At 36.8% G+C, this 18,854-nt stretch overlaps 1 protein-coding gene and 1 long non-coding RNA gene across 2 annotated transcripts in view; both read left to right on the forward strand.

The window, feature by feature from the left end:
* The first annotated feature begins 11,876 nt into the window (after positions 1 to 11,876).
* On the forward strand, positions 11,877 to 14,564 carry LOC144617361 (uncharacterized). Its single transcript, XR_013557762.1, has 3 exons — positions 11,877 to 11,950; positions 12,286 to 12,449; positions 14,348 to 14,564. It is a non-coding gene; the product is annotated as an uncharacterized LOC144617361 (long non-coding RNA).
* Positions 14,565 to 15,995: 1,431 nt separating this feature from the next.
* The window catches only part of ZPLD1 (zona pellucida like domain containing 1), a 74,120-nt gene continuing 71,261 nt past the window's right edge, over positions 15,996 to 18,854 (forward strand). Inside the window, exon 1 of the mRNA XM_060640132.3 lies at positions 15,996 to 16,172. The gene's annotated coding sequence lies outside the window, so the exon portion shown is untranslated. The remainder of the gene's footprint in view (positions 16,173 to 18,854) is intronic.

The following is an 18,854-nucleotide window of genomic DNA, read 5'->3' on the forward strand; positions in this document are numbered from 1 at the left end:
ACTCCATAGATACATATACATATAGATTCAGCAGGAGCAGAGAGAGGAAAAGTTTAATGCCATTTAAATAAAAGCTTTAATTTTAGAAGAAAATTGGAAATTAGAGAAAAGCTCAAAGAAGGGAAAAATTTTAGAACTTGGGAGAAACCCTTATTTTCTCTATTCTCTGACCTTTGGCATATTATTTATTTAGTGGGTTTCAGTGAGCTTTAATATTTAGAAAAGGTCACAGGAATAGCCAGATTCATGTGCTGTATTTGAATAATGTAGGCAGCAGGGGTCTAGAGAATTAGTGTCCTCAGACTAGAAAGCCTGATATTCTAGCCCAGTCTCATTTCTGCCCCTGATTTGTTGTTTGACCTGAGGTGAGTCATTCTCTTCTTTGTCTGTCAATGGTGATAATGAGATCTCTTCTTTCCTTTTCTAAAGTAGATGTTGTGAAGAATGCAATAATCTCCTACCTGGCCTTTCCCCTTTATAGACTACCTCCTAAAACTAACTGGATGCTACCTTCCTAAAGCACTGCTTTGCATCCCAGCCCCGTGTTCAAAATTCCTTATGTCTTCCCCATACTGTGATATCCAAGGTCTTCCCCATTTTAATCCCAAGCAATTGCTTCCTATCTCCAATGTGCTATACATTGTCCTGTGTACTTTTAATATTAACTTTTCATCTTCATACCATCAGAGCATAGCTATTTATGTTCATATGCTCTTAAATATAAAGAAAATAGTATCTTTAAAAGTACAAGTATGAAAGCAGGTCTGTTGGATTCTTGGTTTTTGCTCCTTCCACATGCATATTCAAGTGGTTGCTGCTTAGCTCATACCTTCACATGTGGGTGTGCACACGCACACACACACACACACACACACACACACACACACACACACTCTTTTATTTAGAACTTTGTATCTATGCCCCACCTGCTTTCCAAAAAGATGCAAGGTGGAACAATAAGTTTGAAGTTTACAACAATACCACTACATTAAAAATAAAGAAAAATAAGAGCTAGGACAAGGAAGAAGAAACGGGCATCTTATCTCTGGAATGTTTCCCAAAACCACTTACTGCATTTGCACTGCTACCACTCAAAATCTCTTGCACGGTCTATTGCAATGGCCACCTATCCTGTACTCCACTCTGCTGTTACCCCAACACAATTCATCTTCCATACTGAGGGTAGAGTGACCATTTTAAAATACAAACCTAGGGTTGCCTGGTTGGTTGGCTCAGTGAGTTGAGCAGCTGACTCCTGAATTCAGCTCTGGTCACAATCCCAGGGTCATGGGATCAAACCCTGTGTTGAAGCAGACATGGAGACTGCTTAAGATTCTCCTTAAGATTCTCTCTCTGTCCCTTTGCCCCTCTCCCCTGCTTGCACTGTCTCTCTGTTCCTAAAAAAAAAAGAAATACATAAAATAAAAATAAAAATGTTTAAAATACTAACCTGGGCGTTTGCTTAAAATATTCTACTGCTTCCCGTTAGATTCAAGGCACAATGTCACTCTCTACCATGACCTTCAGGCTGTACGTGATCTACTTCACGCTCAGATCTCAATCCTTATCTTCTCCCCTTCCTCATCCATCTCACTTCAGTCATTGGTAGCCTTCTTAGAACAGTACATCTGGCCTGAGGTGTTTTGCTTTAGTTGTCACCCAAACCTGGCACATTTTAATGCTAGATCTTTGTGTGAGTAGCCAGCCTCTCTTCATTTGGGTATCAGGTTTTGGTTTGCTAGTTCCAGGTCAGTGTATGTAGGCATACTCATACTGTGCCTTTTTTTTTCTTTAAGACTTAATGTTTATTTATTTTTGAGAGAGAGAGAGAGAGAGAGAGAAGTAGAGTGTGAGCAGGGTATGCGCAGAAAGAGGGAGACAGAGGATCCGAAGCAGGCTCTGTGCGGAGTGTGAAGTCTGATACGGAGCTTGAACTGACGATCTTGAGATTATGACCTGAGCGGAAATCAAGAATCAGCTGCTTAACTGACTGAGCCATCCAGGAGCCCCATACTGTGTGTGTGTGTGGTGTTTTTTAAGGGATGCATAGTATTTATCATGTGGAAGCACTTTAATTTAGCTAAACTTTCCCTGCCAATATGCATCATGTCCCTTCCCAGTCTTTCACAATTACAAAAAAGAAACAAAACCTGCAATATGAATGATTACATATACATATCAACACACTGAAAAAAGATTATTTATACAAATAATTGCCTGAATTGGAATTACTTTATCAAAGGATATGGGATTTTTTTTTTTTTGGTATATTTTTGCCAAGCCAGAGTTTAATTTTATTTATTCTTTCAGCTTTATTGAGGTAAAATTGACAGATAAAAATTGTATACACAAAGGTGTATGATGTGATGGTTCGATATATATATGTATGTATATATATGTATACATATATATACACATATATAAATATATATACATATATACATATGTATACATATATATGTATATATATGCATACATACATGTATACATGTATGTATACATGTATACATATACATATATACATGTATACATGTATACATATACATATATACATATACATATATACATATATATACACATATACACACACACATATATTATGAAATAATCACCTCAGTCAAGTTAATTAACACATCCATCACCTCACATAGTTACCTTTTTTTTTTAGTGTGTTAAAAACAGTTAAAATCTACTCTTATAGCACATTTCAAGTATATAATACAGTATTATTAACTACAGTCACCATGATGTACATTAGATCTCCAAAACTTATTCATCTTATAACTTAAGGTCTGTACCCTTTGACCAACAACTCCCCAGTTTTTTCACCCTTCAGCCCCTTGGTAGTCACTGTTCTACTCAGAGAGTTTAATATTAAAGCATAACTCAGTGAAGGTAGTCATGACATGTAGCTTTATAAAGCTCTAACTTGATCCAAGGATAGAGCTTAAAAAGCCTTCAGGAGTGGATGTCTTAAATGGTTTTCCTTGATGTGCACTTTTCTCAGCAGGTTTTTAGATATGAATTTTTTTTTTCCTGAACACAGCCTCCTGCATTCCCTATTGCTAACCAGGGGATGAGCCACAGGCTTATAATACTGGAATAAAAACAGGAGTTGACTTCCTGCTATGCACACTGAAAAGCCTGAGATGTGTTGTTCTTTTTTTCCCCAGACCTAGCTTCGCTATGAGGATGAATCAGGGGGCCCCCTGATACTGAAAACCCATCTGCTATTTCTCCATGTTCTGAAAAGCTAGCACCAAGGTCACCTCCTCCAGAAGTTTCCCCTGACTATATGACAGAATGCAATCTTTCCATTACTTCTCTCTGTCCACACTTAACGGGCCACACTATTCACTTGGTCCTAATAATGCTGTACTCTATCATTTATTATTTATCTTTTTTATATGTCTTTCTTGGGGTGTGTGGAGCTCAAGGGCAGACATGTTGCAACACCCCTGTTCGTATCTCTCAACCTAATTTAGCAGCTCATACCTACGAATATAAACATAAGGGGTGCCTATGCTGTTCAGGTGGTTAAGGGTGTAATGCTGGATTTCGGCTCAGGTCATGATCTCACATTTCTTGAGATCGAGCCGCATGTTGGGCTCTGTGCTGACAGCATGGAGCCTGCATGGGATTCTCTCTCCCTCTCTCTGCTCCTCCCCAGCTCGTGTGCATTATCTCTCTCTCACAAAATAAATAAACATAAAAAAAAAAGTAAGAATGATGAGACTGGTTGTCCTCTCTGCTGGTAGGATGTGTACCCTCCCCACTCTTTGAACCAGTCCCCCTTTTGCCTATGATAGTCCAGCAGATTACTGATCCCAAGCAGGAGCTAATCTCAGGTGTGGGATACTTTTCTTCCTTCATGGATCTCATACCAGGAAGAGCCTGTGACCTTGACATCATTAGCTGTTTTCTAACCAACCGAACCCATGACTAAACATTTTTTAGGGCAAAATTTCCATTACATTTCATTGTTAAGCTGACTCTAAGAAGAAAACAAACTATAGCCCTGGAGGAAAAAAGCATCAAAAAGTTGCTAGTGAGAGAAAATTGGGGTTATATGGTCAGTCTGCATGCCTTGTCAGCTATGCTACACTTCCTCTGTAATGAGCTATGCAGTGATCCATATATATATATATATATATATATATGATCTATATATATAGATCTCAAAAGACTGCTGAAATCAAATTTCTAGATGCAGTTATTATTGATGTTTTTATGTCCCCGCATAGTAACATTTGACAGGCCTGCACAATTTTGCGATTTTGCTGGGGCAAAGCTAAGTGTCTCTGTGACATGAGGAAGCTTATGTCCTGATTTTTTTCTGAATGTTTTGCATATTATGGGCACTCGTTCCATTTGATTGACAGGTTATCTTCACATAATAAATTAAAAAGGCTGTAGGCACTTCTTTTGTCTTGTTCCTAGGAAGAGAGCTTTGACGCATTAACTATGTCTATTGCTCTTTAAATGAGGTACTGGGGATCTAGGTGCCATGAGTCATGAGAGAACCAGAGCCGGGTGTTTTTGCCTAAATTTTTACCTATTAAGTTTGTCCTTTGATGCCGACATCTAGTGACCTGCTACTCTTTGTTATGAAAGGAAAACTGTTGTGTACATGGTTAGTACAGATTTGACGTAGTCCCTTGTTTAAGAGCAGTTGGGGGGCACCTGGGTGGCTCAGTCAGTTAAGCAGCCAACTTCAGCTCAGGTCATGATCTCACAGTTTGTGAGTTCGAGCCCCACATTGGGCTCTATGCTGACAGCTTGGAGCCTGAAGCCTGCTTTGGATTCTGTGTCTCCTTCTTTCTGTTCTTCCCCCACTTGCACTCTGTCTCTGTCTCTGTCTCTCAAAAATAAATAAAGATTAAAAAAAAAAGAGCAGTTGGGATTATTTGAGTTCTCACATTGTTGCTATTCAAAATTTGACACACAAGCTGTAGTAAAGGGGTGACAAAAAGTGAAGGTAAAAATAATAAGAAGTAATTATTTGGGTAATTTAGGCTCCATAAACCTTTTTGTCTCATTTTAGGTTTTGAAGTTTAGAGCTTTTGAAAACAATTTTAACCAAACTTAACAAACTAAAGTTATCCCTGTAATAAATGTGTTATAGACAAAGCCAATTTTTTCTCTAGAGATTTGATTGCTTCTCTTAGCAGCTCTTAAACCAATTGTCCTTTTAAATGTAGAAAGTAGTATATATAATTTTTTAAAGCCTCAATATATTGTGGCATTACTTGGCCCACAATAACTCCAAAAATGCTTTCTAGTGACCTTAATTTTTAAAATCTTTACAAATGTTCTTTTTTTTTGTTGTTTAAGTATTTAGTGTTTTTCTTTATTTATGTGCTTGAAGCACATTATAAAATTCTTTTACTAATTTAAGCATCTCTCTTCTATCATTCATTCATTCAATAGACATTTATTGAACACTTATCCTTTCTTGTATAATATGAAAACATGCCTGCATTAAAGCAGTTTTATTTTTGCTTGCAATGATACCAATGTGTGACCATCAAGTAAACATTTTTAGAAAGACTTCAATATCTATGTTTTGGTACTTTAAATGAGACGCTGTGCGATGCTACAAATATATACCAGTATTTTAAATCTGAGAATGTTGGAAATAGTAGAGTAAATAAAGACTAAGTCAGTGGTGAGGGGACTTTGATAAATCTAAATTTTACTCAGTCCATTGAAGTTAGTGTAAGGAAATACATACAACCTGCAGACCGCTAAAGCCCTAACTATGTAGAGTTGTTCATTTAGTATCCCTGACTTGCTGAGGCAATATAATAATATTTAATGACTATTAACAAGCTTCTTTAAATTCTTATCTTTACTTAAGCAAAGATCCAGAAATTAAAAAATATCAAGCTATTTCCTTCAATGATATGATATCTTCCACCTGCATTGTTAAATGTCAAACATGTGAGTGGATTTTGATCATGATCCACATAGTGATAAAGGTGGTTGTGGGTTGGTGAGAAACCTGAAACAATTAGCATTTTTAAAGGTTTTATTATGAGATGCTTCAAAACATACACAAATAAAATAGAATAGTGTAATGAACTCCTATGAACCCATCTCCCAGCTTAAAAAGTCATCAGTATTCAGCCTTTCTTATTTATTTTTTACTTTCACCCACTCCCCAAACTTACTTGATCATTATTGTTATTTACAGGTGTGTGTGTGTGTGTGTGTGTGTGTGTGTATGAGAGAGAGAGAGAGAGAGAGAGAGAGAGAGAGAGAGAGAGAAGTTAAACATATTGAAATGCACAGATCTTAGCTGTACAATTTTCACAAGTAAGTACTCCCATGTTACTCCACCTATATCACAATTGGCAGTGGATTTAATAGTTATTATCACGGATGCTATAAAGTTTGTAAGTATTCACATGGAAGAGAGGGAAATTCTCCCTCTATCTACAACCTGACGCTCAGGCCTGTAGTTGGGTCTTATACATGTGCTGGAATGACATTAAATGGATAAGCTTTTGCTTTCAAGCTAATAACTCTTGAACATTCTTTTCAATTATAGACTCTGAAATATCCTCCCCTCATGCCTCTTCAAGGTTTAAGGAAGAAGAGACAGCTATCATGAATTAGAGGAGAGAGAAGGAAGAAGAATCTCCAAATCTCATGTTAATCCTCAACATCTTTCCTTGGTTAGAAAACTGGAATGAATTGAAGTCAAATGATCTATCTTAGGTTTTTATGGAAATGAGACAATATTTGTTTTTTCTTGATCTGTAATTACTTGTTTTTGAATTATAACTTAGTAGCTTCATCATACCCTTAGATTCCTATAGCCTCCAGGATGTTGATAAAATGTTAGTGTATCCAGGTATGTCTTAGCTATGGCTGTTGAAGTTGCACAGTATGGTTGAGTGGAGGCTGAGACATAGTAGAATATCTGGGGTGTTCTGGGGGCTTTGAGCCACAGGCAGTGTGGCTTTAAAAAGTTCTATTTTGCCTACATTTCCTCTTTCTAGCTTTGCTCAGTCCAACCAGTTCGACATACAGATCACTACTGATAAATAAGCCTTTAATTCTATGGCTCAAAGATACTCATAATATTTCTTTCCCCTGTTGGCATTGAAAGTCACAAACCAACACGGAGATATTTTTTAAATGAAGTCAGATTTTTTCACTTCTTGCCAAGATATTGTTGCTTATTCACAGTCAGTGGCTATTTGCAAGGCTGATCATAATTCTGCAGAAAACTGCCTGTATTCCGGTGTCACTCTTGAATAATCAAAATTCAGAGCTTCAATAAGGGTGCTCCTCATTTACAAGGTTAATTCTTCCAATAATGATGTCTACACTCTTACACACATTTCAGAACTGAGAATTTATTGCACAGGGCACAAACTCATTGGATATGCAGTGTAAATAACCTTATTAAGAATGCAGGGAGAGAATATACATTACTGTTCTGTTGGGTCAGAAGGGTAAACACAACAAGAAAATGAGGCATTTACCACTAAGTAGTCCAACTGATTTATTTTACTGTGCCTTTTTCATTTTGAGCCTTTCGAAGCGCAGGCTGCCTGAGTACTCTGCCCTCATATAGGCATTCATGTAAAAAATACTAAATTCTAGAGGGCGTGGGAACTGTCCCAGAGAACAACACCAGGGACTATGTGTTAACTGAAGTTAGAATTGATAACAGTGTTTCAGGTCAGTGTGAATTAGTAGTAAATCTGCTTTTGCTTTTGTGCTCCAGGTGTTTCTGTTAGGATTCGATAAAACATATGATGGAGAATTTTTCCCTGCCAGTATAAACAAAACTCAATTGATCTAGATCTAAGCAGTGACACAGCTCTAAGTAGAGACCAGAGCCAAGCAGAACAGGATATACTGACCCTTCAGCTATCTCCTATATATGGTCTGTATTTCTAGTTCAACTCTAAGTGCTTTTTGATAGAAGAAAGTTGCTGCTGTCTACTTCTTTTCTGCCTAAGAGATAGTATCCAGTATAGGATGCCAGTGGGAAGAACGCTGTCAGCCAAGTTCTTCAGTGACATGAGGTCACATTTTATATAACACAAAACATCATATCAAAGCTACAATATCCTCAGGGCCCTCCTTCCAAGGCCACTTAGCTTAGTAGTGTATGCTTTTTCTAGTCCTGAAGTAAGGAAATATTTTTAGGAAGACATCAGTGTCTTTCAAACTTGTAACACTTGCTATAGCATTTCTTTACCTGACGGTGATAATGATTATAGATTACTATTTATTAGTAGAGATTATTACTGTGTTATAAACACTGTAAGTTTGAGTGGACTCATAATAAAAGAATTTGGCTTTATGTTGATCCCAGACTAAGGAACATACTGAGTGCATTATATAATTTGTACATTTCTCTAAAAAAAATAACTTATTGAGACTTATTCACCATTCTCATTCTCTGAGTTTCAGGGAGAGGATGGAGTATCTCCCTTTCTTTTATCCGGCTATCTGAGGTTCCTTTTTGGCTTACCTTGTTTTATTCATACTTGTCTAAGGAGAAAGATGGTTTCTCAATTTTCATTGTTCCAAATTCCTGCCTCATGGAAGCAGAAATTTTAATTACTTAAAAGTTAAATTAAATCAGATAGCCATGTTGACCATGAGTAGCAGGAAGCACGGAAAGATAGCTAACAGAAGACCAAGGGTCATGTGGTGAAAGGAGCAGGAACCTGAAATTTTGGAGGAACAAGCACACATCTTTCAGGGGTTTATGGAGTAAAATCAATAAAGGCAAAATATGTCAAATAAAGCCTGAAGAAATTTTCATCAGTGTGTCACCTCCTTATTCATTGGAGGACAAGTAATATGATCCACCCTATATGGCTTTGTGGTGCTAAATAATGTTTTAAACTTTTACTGATGTGTCCCATCAAGTCAGCTTCCAGTAGACCCCTTTTGGGATATATTCCTTAAAAGTATAAACTATTGGTGAAATGAAATTTCTCTTTCTTTGTCTTGTTCCACTTTTCTAAAGGAGGTACAGGTCAGGAGAGGAGAAGGGGTGGGCTCTATTCCTTGCCCTGGTGCTAACCAGCTGGTGGTGACATTGAGTATTTAGCCCCTTGGGGCCTTGGTTTTCTCTGTGTCAGATGAAAGGGTTGGGCTACATAATTTAAGATTCTTTCCATCTTTAAAATTCTTTCTCTACATATTTAAAAACATTTTAATCTTCACTGATTATATAATACCTACTAATGATGATCTATTGTACTCTCACCTTGAAAATACTAGAACTGAGTCCAAGAAATGTAAGTCTTTGTCTTCACTATAAAGAACAAGCTGATGTTTACAGAGGGGAGTGGGGGGAGGAGGTTACATAGGTGATGGAGATTAAGGAATGCACTTGTTGTGATGAGCACTAGGTTCTGTATGGAAGTGTTGAATCACTAAATTGTATACATCTGAAACTAATATTACACTTTATGTTAAATAAAAACAAAAAGAAAAAGAAAGAAAAGAAAAAAGAAAAAAAAAAAAAGAAACAGTTGAGGCAAATTAAGCCAGAGCCAGGACCAGAATAGGAGAATAGGAGACTGTTTACTGCTTTAGGAAGGGCCAGGTTCCTGGGCGTGTGAACAGGGCATTCATAAAGGGTCCCATGCTTAAGGTTTGATACAATGTGGTCATCTTGAAATTCTTAATAGTTTTATCTTTAAATTTGTTTTCTGTAGTCAAAACTCATCCTGATGGGATGATGGAGGTATTCACTGACGTGTTGGATCTTCTACTCACATAGGGTTCTGCCTCCTGTCACCTTATTTCCTCTGATTGCATGTCCGGCCACTTCCTAGCCTCCACCCAGTGACTTCTGCTGCCTTTTGTTCACAGCATGGGCTTAGGAATGGGTGTGGACAGGACACTTGTGAAGGTCTGCACTTGCCCTGCAGGTATCCTCATTCCCAAGGAAGCAGTACCTTCAATGCAAATAAAAATTACCAGGATAGTTTGAGAGACTATAGAAGAACAGAAAAAGCTTTTCTCCTGCTTTTGAACAAGGGGTCAATGTTTTCATTTTGCACTGAGCCCTGCAAATTGTCTGGCCTTCACCTCAGTCCTTCATAAACATATTCTTTGCAAGGATTAGGAATTAGCAAGAGCATCACCCTTTCAATATTATTTTGTATACAGCATAATAGCAAAAGTATATAATGTATAATATAGTGATATTTTTAGTGTCATCATTGCTCCAAATCTTATTTCTCGTTTTTGTACATTTAAGAATTTGATTTTTTATTTCTCTCTAAGTATTAGCCTCTGGAGGGCTAGTTCATGTCTACCAAACTATAAGAGCCTCATGAATTAATTTATTTTGAATTGATAAATGGTTGGAAATACTGATACTGGGGTATCAACCCATCCTCTTCTCAGGTGAAATGCTATTTGGGAAATCAGATGATTTTAAGAAAACCCAGAGAAAAGGTATTTAGATATATTTAGAAATAATGTTAATAGATTGTTATGTACCCTTCTTTACTGTAGGAATACATGTGCTGAAAAGACTTGAGGTTCGTACTGTCAATCAGGGTACTCTGTTCTATGGATTATTCTAGGGACACAACTACACAATATTAAATTCTTAATTCTTGCTTACCCAAATGTTACCCTTCAAAAGGCATTGGGTGTTACAACGTCCAATCCCATTTGGAGGAGCTTTAATAATTATATTTACCCAATATTTATTTATTTTTAATTTTTTTAAATGTTTACTTATTTTTGAGAGAGAGAACAGAACAGAGAATGAGTGGGAGAGAGGCAGAGAGAGGAGACACAGAATCCGAAGCAGGCTCCAGACTCCCATCTGTCAGCACAGAGCCCAACAGAGGGCTTTAACTCACGAACCATGAGGTCATGACCCCAGCAGAAGCTGGATGCTTAACCAACTGAGCCACCCAGGCACCCCATTTACCCAATATTTATGATGTCAGTATATTTGTTTTATTTCTACAATGAGATGATTAGTGTGAGCAAATACTACAAATATTACCAGAAGTAAAAGTTCAATATCAACTCTATCAAAATGAACATGATTATTTTTTGAAGATGTGTTTCAATATCTGAGTAGACATGATGCTTCACAGGTCTAATCTGCAGGCTCTGTAGAGTGTGTTTTGACAGGAACTCATCCTGAAATGCCATTAAGGTATAATCCTCCTCAAATTATCATCGGTATTCGTATGACAGAGATGGAGAATTACTGAAGTACGCTGTGAAGTTTTCCTGTTAATGTATGTGCAGAACTCTGAGGATTTAATTGTGTTCTTGTTCAGACCTCTGGGAAGAACCGAAACTGCTTTTTTGAGAGAAGTCTTGGTCTTGCCCGATTCAATTGCTCTGCAGCTGGGCAGGGATACAGATAAATTATTCAGTGTTTACATAAAAATAAAAACCTTGTCAACTACACAGGGAGTAGCTAATATAAAGAAATCAGCCCACTAAAAAAACAAAATGTGTTCATTACAAGCATTTATAAAAACCTTAGATTTCAAATATATATTACATATGCTATTCTCTAAGAGGTCACCTGAAATGAACATCCATTTTTCTACAATTTTTAATCTCCCTTCTGTTTTTCACTAGAAAGCTACACAATCTAGTTCTTAAAATAATGCTCATTTTAGTGATTGATTCATTTATTTACCCAACTGGTGTTTATTGATCCCATACTAGGAGATCTTTTAGGCACTAGTTATAAACATAGCAAAGACTTGTGGACCACCATAGATAGTAGATGTTTGACTTATAATGATATATTTATTAATATTCTCTTGAATGCCAACATGAGGTTTCTGGAGCAGACAGATTTACCATTATTTATTTACAGCAAATAATAATATCCTTGTTCCCTTGTGTTGCAGTGTCTTCCTTCTGGGACAATGCAGTGAGAGCCAGTTGTCACTCAACACATAAGGTGTCTGTATTGTAGGTGAGTACCCCCCTCCCCCCTCCCCCAAAATGAACCTGGACATTTATACATGAGGGAGAGGCAGCTGTATTTCCTCCCCTTTTGAGAGAGTTTCCTTGGAAAAGTAATGGGAAGGATCCTGGGTCCTCCTTTTGGAACATGTCCACGGTCCTGGTCTCATCTCCCCTTGAAATGTAAACACATTACCTCTGGAGACATAAAGCTCTCTGGAGTTCTTGTTATTTTTTCAGTCCTAAATTACCTTGTAAAGATAGTGTTTAACCTAGCTGCCAAATTCCAGTAAAATGTTCTCAGAAGACCATAAGTTTGCAGCAATAAAAGAATTTTCTTCACAGCTGCACAAGAGGGTTATGGGATGGAGTGCCTGATGAGTTCCTCTAGATTGAGCTGTCAGCTGTGACCTCTCTGAGGAGGTGATCTAAGCTGCAATCTGAAAGGCAAGAAGGAGTCAGTGTGTGGAAATCTGTGAAACAGTAACATCTGGCATAGAGATCTTAAGGTAAGAATGAGCTTGGAATGTTTCATTAACCAATGGAAAGCCAGTGTGGATAAAATGTCATGAGGAAGGTGAGAGGACATGCAGTCAGAGCAGTTCCAGGTTTCCCAGAATGTGGAAGTTATTTGTGTTTTATTCTAAGGGTAATGGGAAGCTATGGAAGGGTTTTTAAGTGAGGAGGAAGCTACTGCAATAGTCTAGGTTTAAAAAAACCCTAGTTGTATAGATGTGATAGTTAGAAGTAGATGTAGAGAGAAGTAGGTATTATACTTATTTGATAATTTATTATTCTCCCGTTTAACAAATGTATCGGGTGCCTACTACATGCTATATAGACATGAGCAAGTTTCTGGGGACATGTGCTTGAAAGTTTGAAATGATCTCTCTCTTCCTGAAATTTATGATGCAGTGAAGGAGAGAAGATTGTGTTTGGGATTGTAGGGGATGCCATGGAAACAAGGAGGAGCAGCTAAACCAGATGGGGCTGAAGTACATACATAAAGGAAGTCTGAGACTGAAGGCTGTATTCAACTGTGTCACAGAAGGCAGTTAAAATCTTATCTCATCTTATCTTATCTTATCTTATCTTATCTTATCCCAGGACTGTTATGGTAACATGAGGGTACTGAGGTCCAGACTCCCCCTGGCTTTCAGCATTGTCATCCTTAATGCAAGGCTGTTCTCATATTTACAACAAAGAGATTGTCTTTCTAGACATCACTTTTCAATCCTAGGAAGGAAGAAAGGGAAAAGGCAAAGAGCAAAAGATATGTTGAATGGGTTTGCCCATTTTTTTTTCATGAAGACAGTAACACTCTGAAAAGCCCAATACTTAACTGCCATTTATACAATATATTCTTTGCCCAGAACCGCATCTCAAGCCCCTCTCTGATTTGTGGGACTGTGGAAAGCTAAGTATTTTTAAGCCAAAACATTACCCACAAAATTAATTTGCATTCTATTAGAAGGGGAGATGGAGTGAATAGATATTAGGAAGGCAATTAAAAACAACTGGCACAGGGATGACTTCTGTAGAAAGTGAGAGCTAAGATTTGCGAGAAAGGAAAATTCTCAGAAGGCCATTGAGAGATTTACAGGAAAGAAAAAAATTCCTATCACTTTTTCTTCTCAAATGTTTCTTAGAAGCAGTGATAAGAAACAGTACAGGGGCGCCTGGGTGGCGCAGTCGGTTGAGCGTCCGACTTCAGCCAGGTCACGATCTCACGGTCCGTGAGTTCGAGCCCCGCGTCAGGCTCTGGGCTGATGGCTCGGAGCCTGGAGCCTGTTTCCGATTCTGTGTGTCTCCCTCTCTCTCTGCCCCTCCCCCGTTCATGCTCTGTCTCTCTCTGTCCCAAAAATAAATAAAAAAATGTTGAAAAAAAAAAAATTAAAAAAAAAAAAAAAAAAAGAAACAGTATAAAAAAAGAACGTGTTCTTCATTTTCTACAAAGTTGCTGTTGAAGATACTATTCGTATTTTACTCAGTGCTCCTTTATAGAGGCTTAAACTACATTCATCTTTGACTGTTTGACTCTTATCCTTTGAAATTTTCATAATAGCTTTGTTATATCTATTCCTCTTACTTATAATATCCCTTAAGTCAGTTTAGAAGTAGTTGGAAACCACCTATTGTAGCCTGACTGAAAATAAACAGATGTAATAATATAGCAAGCTTCAGGAAAAAAATGTGATCTTTAGAAGATTTTCTAAACTAAGTATCTAGTACAATAGACCTTGTGGTCAGTCCTCATTAAACAAATTACATGGCTGTTGATAAAAACAGACCCACATGTATCCCTGGCCAGAATATTACCCTTTTAATAAAGGAGTTACACACTATAAAATTAATTAAAAAATAGGCTTAAACTATCAAAGATATTAATTTTATTCCTTAATTTCAGATTACATGGAGTATTTGCTTCCTGATCCTTCTTAATCTCTCTAGCCTGCATTTCTGAAAACTTGGGGAAGGCATACAAGCTTTGAAAAGAAGGAAAATTTCTAAGCATAAATATCAGTAAAACAACTCTTTCCTATGGGATTTTGATGTCTAACTGAAGTAGCAATTAAAACTGGACTCTTTTGAAGTTGTTTATTCCAAGAATGCACCTTCTTGATTTTAAGGTGAGAACTCAACTGTGGGTCCAAGTCAAATACATTTTTCACAAATAACCATGCATGATCATGTGGTTCAAATGTGGTTATTCAGCAGCCCCTGCTTCTGAGAGCACAGAATATGCTGGATGATAGTTAGGACCAGAAATCTCTACCAAGATGGCCCTAGGCATGGTTTACACAAACCTGAAAGCATTGATTGGACTTTGCACAATTTATTCTTAGGAAATTATTATATCTGTATAAAAGTCATTTTCCAGATGACTAATTATGTTTGTAAAAGCAATAGTTTTAATGATTTTGCTCCTGTTTGATAATTTCAAGTTTGATAACTTGGAGAGTCTTCCATTCAATGTGAGTTCTGTTTCCTTTTTCTTCTTGATTATATATTGATCTGATTGGATATGAGTATGTGGAGCCATTGTTGCAATATGGCTTTTGGCATTTATAGATTGGACATTTATAGGTACATTACCACCCTAAGAACATTGTACTTTTTATATTCAGATAATGAGTAAATATTTGCTTCTAGTGGAGTTGAGTATTAGTATTGGGCAAATACATGCATTCATCTAATTTTCTTTCTCTTTTACTCTACAGACTATTATTGCCATTACAGTAATTTTTATCTCACATTTTGCATTTTAATTTGAAATTTAGAACATCACAGAAAAGTTGTTTTCAAAAAATGAAGAGATGCTCAAAAATGTTTATATGCTTTTAATGTAACAGATTGCTAACTACTCCAATATTTCATACACACACACACACACACACACACACACACACACACACACACACAATCATTACATCACTCACCTAGTTTCTAAAGCCTGTTAGGCTCCTGACGGTACAAATGAAGTAATCTTTCAGCAACTTAACACTGGACTGCAGAAATGGTGAAATCAGGAAGCCACTTAGAGTTTAATCCCCTCTCTGTTAAGAATTCTTTTGGAGGAACACAGGAGTTGCTGTTTGGCACCTACAAGTGCATAGGAAACCTGTTGAGTGGAAAATGGCCCAAGTACCTAAGTCCTGAATGGATTCCTTGTTTGTGAAAGGCTTACTACACATGCCTGTGTTCAGAAAAAGGGTAGGGGGGATGGGAAGGGTGGTCAGATGAGAATACCAATATATTTCTGTCATATTTTAAAATGTAATAACAGTCACCATCCAAAATATTTATTGGGCAAAATGGAAAATTGTTTGACCTACTAACTGTTTATATAAAAGTTAACAAATGCTTTAGGAAATAATTTGTAAAGGACACCAGATAGTAAGAAATAATTGTCTGTTTGCAAAATACTTTTTTAGTTTTCTTAATATACCCATCTATGTTTGTTGTGGGGAAGCAATAAAGTGGCTTTCAAATAATACAAAATGGTTGCAAAAGTTTATTTTACATAAACAAAATATTTAACTGTAGGATGAAAAGATAGGAGCTGGAAGCAATCTGGATTCTGCTTCTCCAAACCTGAGCATATGTAAAAGAAAGCCTTTGCCCAGCAGAATTAGCAGATGGTCTAAATCCCCTTGGAGTACATGGGCTCAGTTCAACACTGATTTGGGATTATTCATTCAAAGTCCTTGGTCTTCTGGAACTTTACTAAGGTAGGTAAGAATAAACCATGTCATTCAATTTGAGCATTGTAATTTGTCTAGTATGATTCAGAGAGTTAGTAAGGTAGCTTTTATGCTTGGGGGAAAAAAAAAACCAACCAGTAACAACGCTCCAACATGCATGTTGACTATGGTTGGTGTAGACCATTTCCTTAGAAAATCAACTAACTTTTACATTGTTCTGACTTCAAAAACTAACCTTGATGAAGGAAATATGATTCTATCTTCTGTATTTGAGGCAAAGATAGGCAGACAGTGAATACATGGGATACCAGAATCAGGCCTTCAAAAGAATCATTCAGCCAGGAATAATGAATTGACTCTAAGAAGATAAGGCTTATTGTGAATAAATATAAATTTCATCATTTTGGGCACAGACAAATAAAAACTGAAAAGAAAAAAAAATCTGTAAAGTTGTTAAGTAGGGCATATGGAATTTAGCAGAAACAGCAGCTTGCTGTATTAGTCAGAGTTCTGCAAAGAAACAGAACCAATAGCATACAACTCTCTCCCTCTGCCCCTCCCTCTCCCTCTATCTCTGTCATCTATCACCTCATTTCTCTCCGTCATCTTCTCTCTACATACTCTTATGACTATATTTAATGTTGGTTACATGGAGAGGAGTTAGATGCATTTTTTAAAAATGATGATGATGATGAAGAAAAATTGATTAATATTGTGCCATTCAGGAAGAAATTCAGAGAGTGAATAATTTTCCATAGACATTGCATTTTCATCCATAACATGTTTCTTTTTTTAATTTAAATTTTATTTTATTTTATTTTATTTTATTTTATTTTATTTTATTGAGAGAGAGAGAGCTCACACACAAGTAATAGAGGGGCAGAGTGAGAGAGAAAATCTTAAGCAGGCTCCATGCTCAACACAGAGCCTGATGTAGGGCTTGATCCCAAGACCCTGGGATCATGACCTGAGCTGAAATCAAGAGACAGACGCTCATCTGACTGAGCCACCCATGCACCACCATAGCATATGTTTCTATAGGTCAAAGCCACAGGTTTGAAAAACTAAATAATATTTTGTTCTTTGTCTCTATTCTCAGTTTTGTTAGAATAATGCTACTGAATACCTTCCTGAATGTGTCAAAAAGTAGTGGTGATGTTATGACCTATCCACTTTGATGTGATTATAGTAAAACTAATATCGAGATGGTACATCTGAACTTAGTATATTCCCCCTTCAAGATGTACTTTATTATATGATAAAAATATATAAATTAAACCATGATGTTGTTTCTCATGGTTATTTAGTATAATGAATGTATAAACGGGTGCACAAAATTCACTCTGTGACTCAGACAAATGTGACTACCAGCTAATTGGGCAGTACTATCTAAAAAGAACAAGATCAGAGTGCCTGGGTACAGTCAGTTAAGTGTCCTACTCTTGATTTCAGCTCAGGTCATGATCTCATGGTTGTGAGATCAAGCCTGGCGTTGGGCTCTGTGCTGGTCTCCATGCTGGACTTGGAACCCACTTAAGATTCTCTTTCTCCCTCCCCCTTTGTCTCTCCCCCTACCTCTCTCTCTCTCAAAAACAAAAACAAAAACACAAAAAAAAAAAACCAAAAAAAACCCCAACCAACCAAACAACAACAACAACGGCAACAACAACAACAAAAACTCACAAAGAATAAATACATATTAAACAAAATCTTAGCAGGAAACTATCTCATTTTTTTTCTAATAAGAAAATACCACTGATGTTTCAGACTTCTAGACAAAGTGGCAAACTGGTAGCTCCAAAGTGTAATCCAGTCCAAATATGTGAAAATGATTTAGAAACATGAGGCAGCATGTAAAAGTCAGGTGGTTGCAAATAAAATCCTTGATCTGCTCTTTTCTTGAAAAACTTGAATTTCTCACAATGTTGTATAATGTATTCCTGGTTGGCAACAATCTCCTGAAAATGTGTAACCATTTTTGCCTTTAGGCAAGCTTTGTGCTCTCCAATTGATTCCTTCCTGCCACTATGTGTCCTATGCCCATTCACCAGGGGGCTCACATCACTTAACTTAAATTATCTTCCAGTCTTTGTAGTCCTTGAAGTTTTGTTTCCTGTTCTTTAAAAGAGATGATGGCCAATTTAACCAAAGAGTTCATGACAAACTCCCACCATTCTGGAATGTGTATTGAGACTACTGTGGAATCCTAGGTTTCTAGCTTAGAAAGTTCTTAGATTTTTTTTTTTTTTTTTTTTTTTGGTTTTAAAAGGAATGGGCCTGCCTTATTATGACAATAGAGATATGATTAGAATAATTTTTCCTACCATTATCCAGTTTGTGGCTTTCAACAAAGATTTGCTGGAAATATGAACCACAATTTCAGTGCTTTTATTGGCAAATAGGGCCATACTGGTGAACTGATACAGTAATTGCACTTCTGTAGACCTCAGTACTCCAATTTATAATTATTTTAAATTTAATGCTTTTGATTAGGTATTTCCAGAAATGAGAGTGCTTAAGTAATCCAAGAAAGAAGGAAATGCCTTATAAATGTAGGGATGATTTAAAAGCTTTCTTGAAAGTATTCAATATCAGATACCTAGTAAAGCTAGTTCCTGGAATTGATCATCTGTAAATAAATAACTAGCAAGAAATTGTAGTACTATAAATACTGTAATCACCATGAATTCTTCATTGAAAGCATCTAGA

The sequence above is a fragment of the Panthera onca genome, chromosome C2 (genome assembly GCF_046562875.1).
Source record: "Panthera onca isolate mPanOnc1 chromosome C2, mPanOnc1 haplotype 2, whole genome shotgun sequence".
Taxonomy (NCBI): domain Eukaryota; kingdom Metazoa; phylum Chordata; class Mammalia; order Carnivora; family Felidae; genus Panthera; species Panthera onca.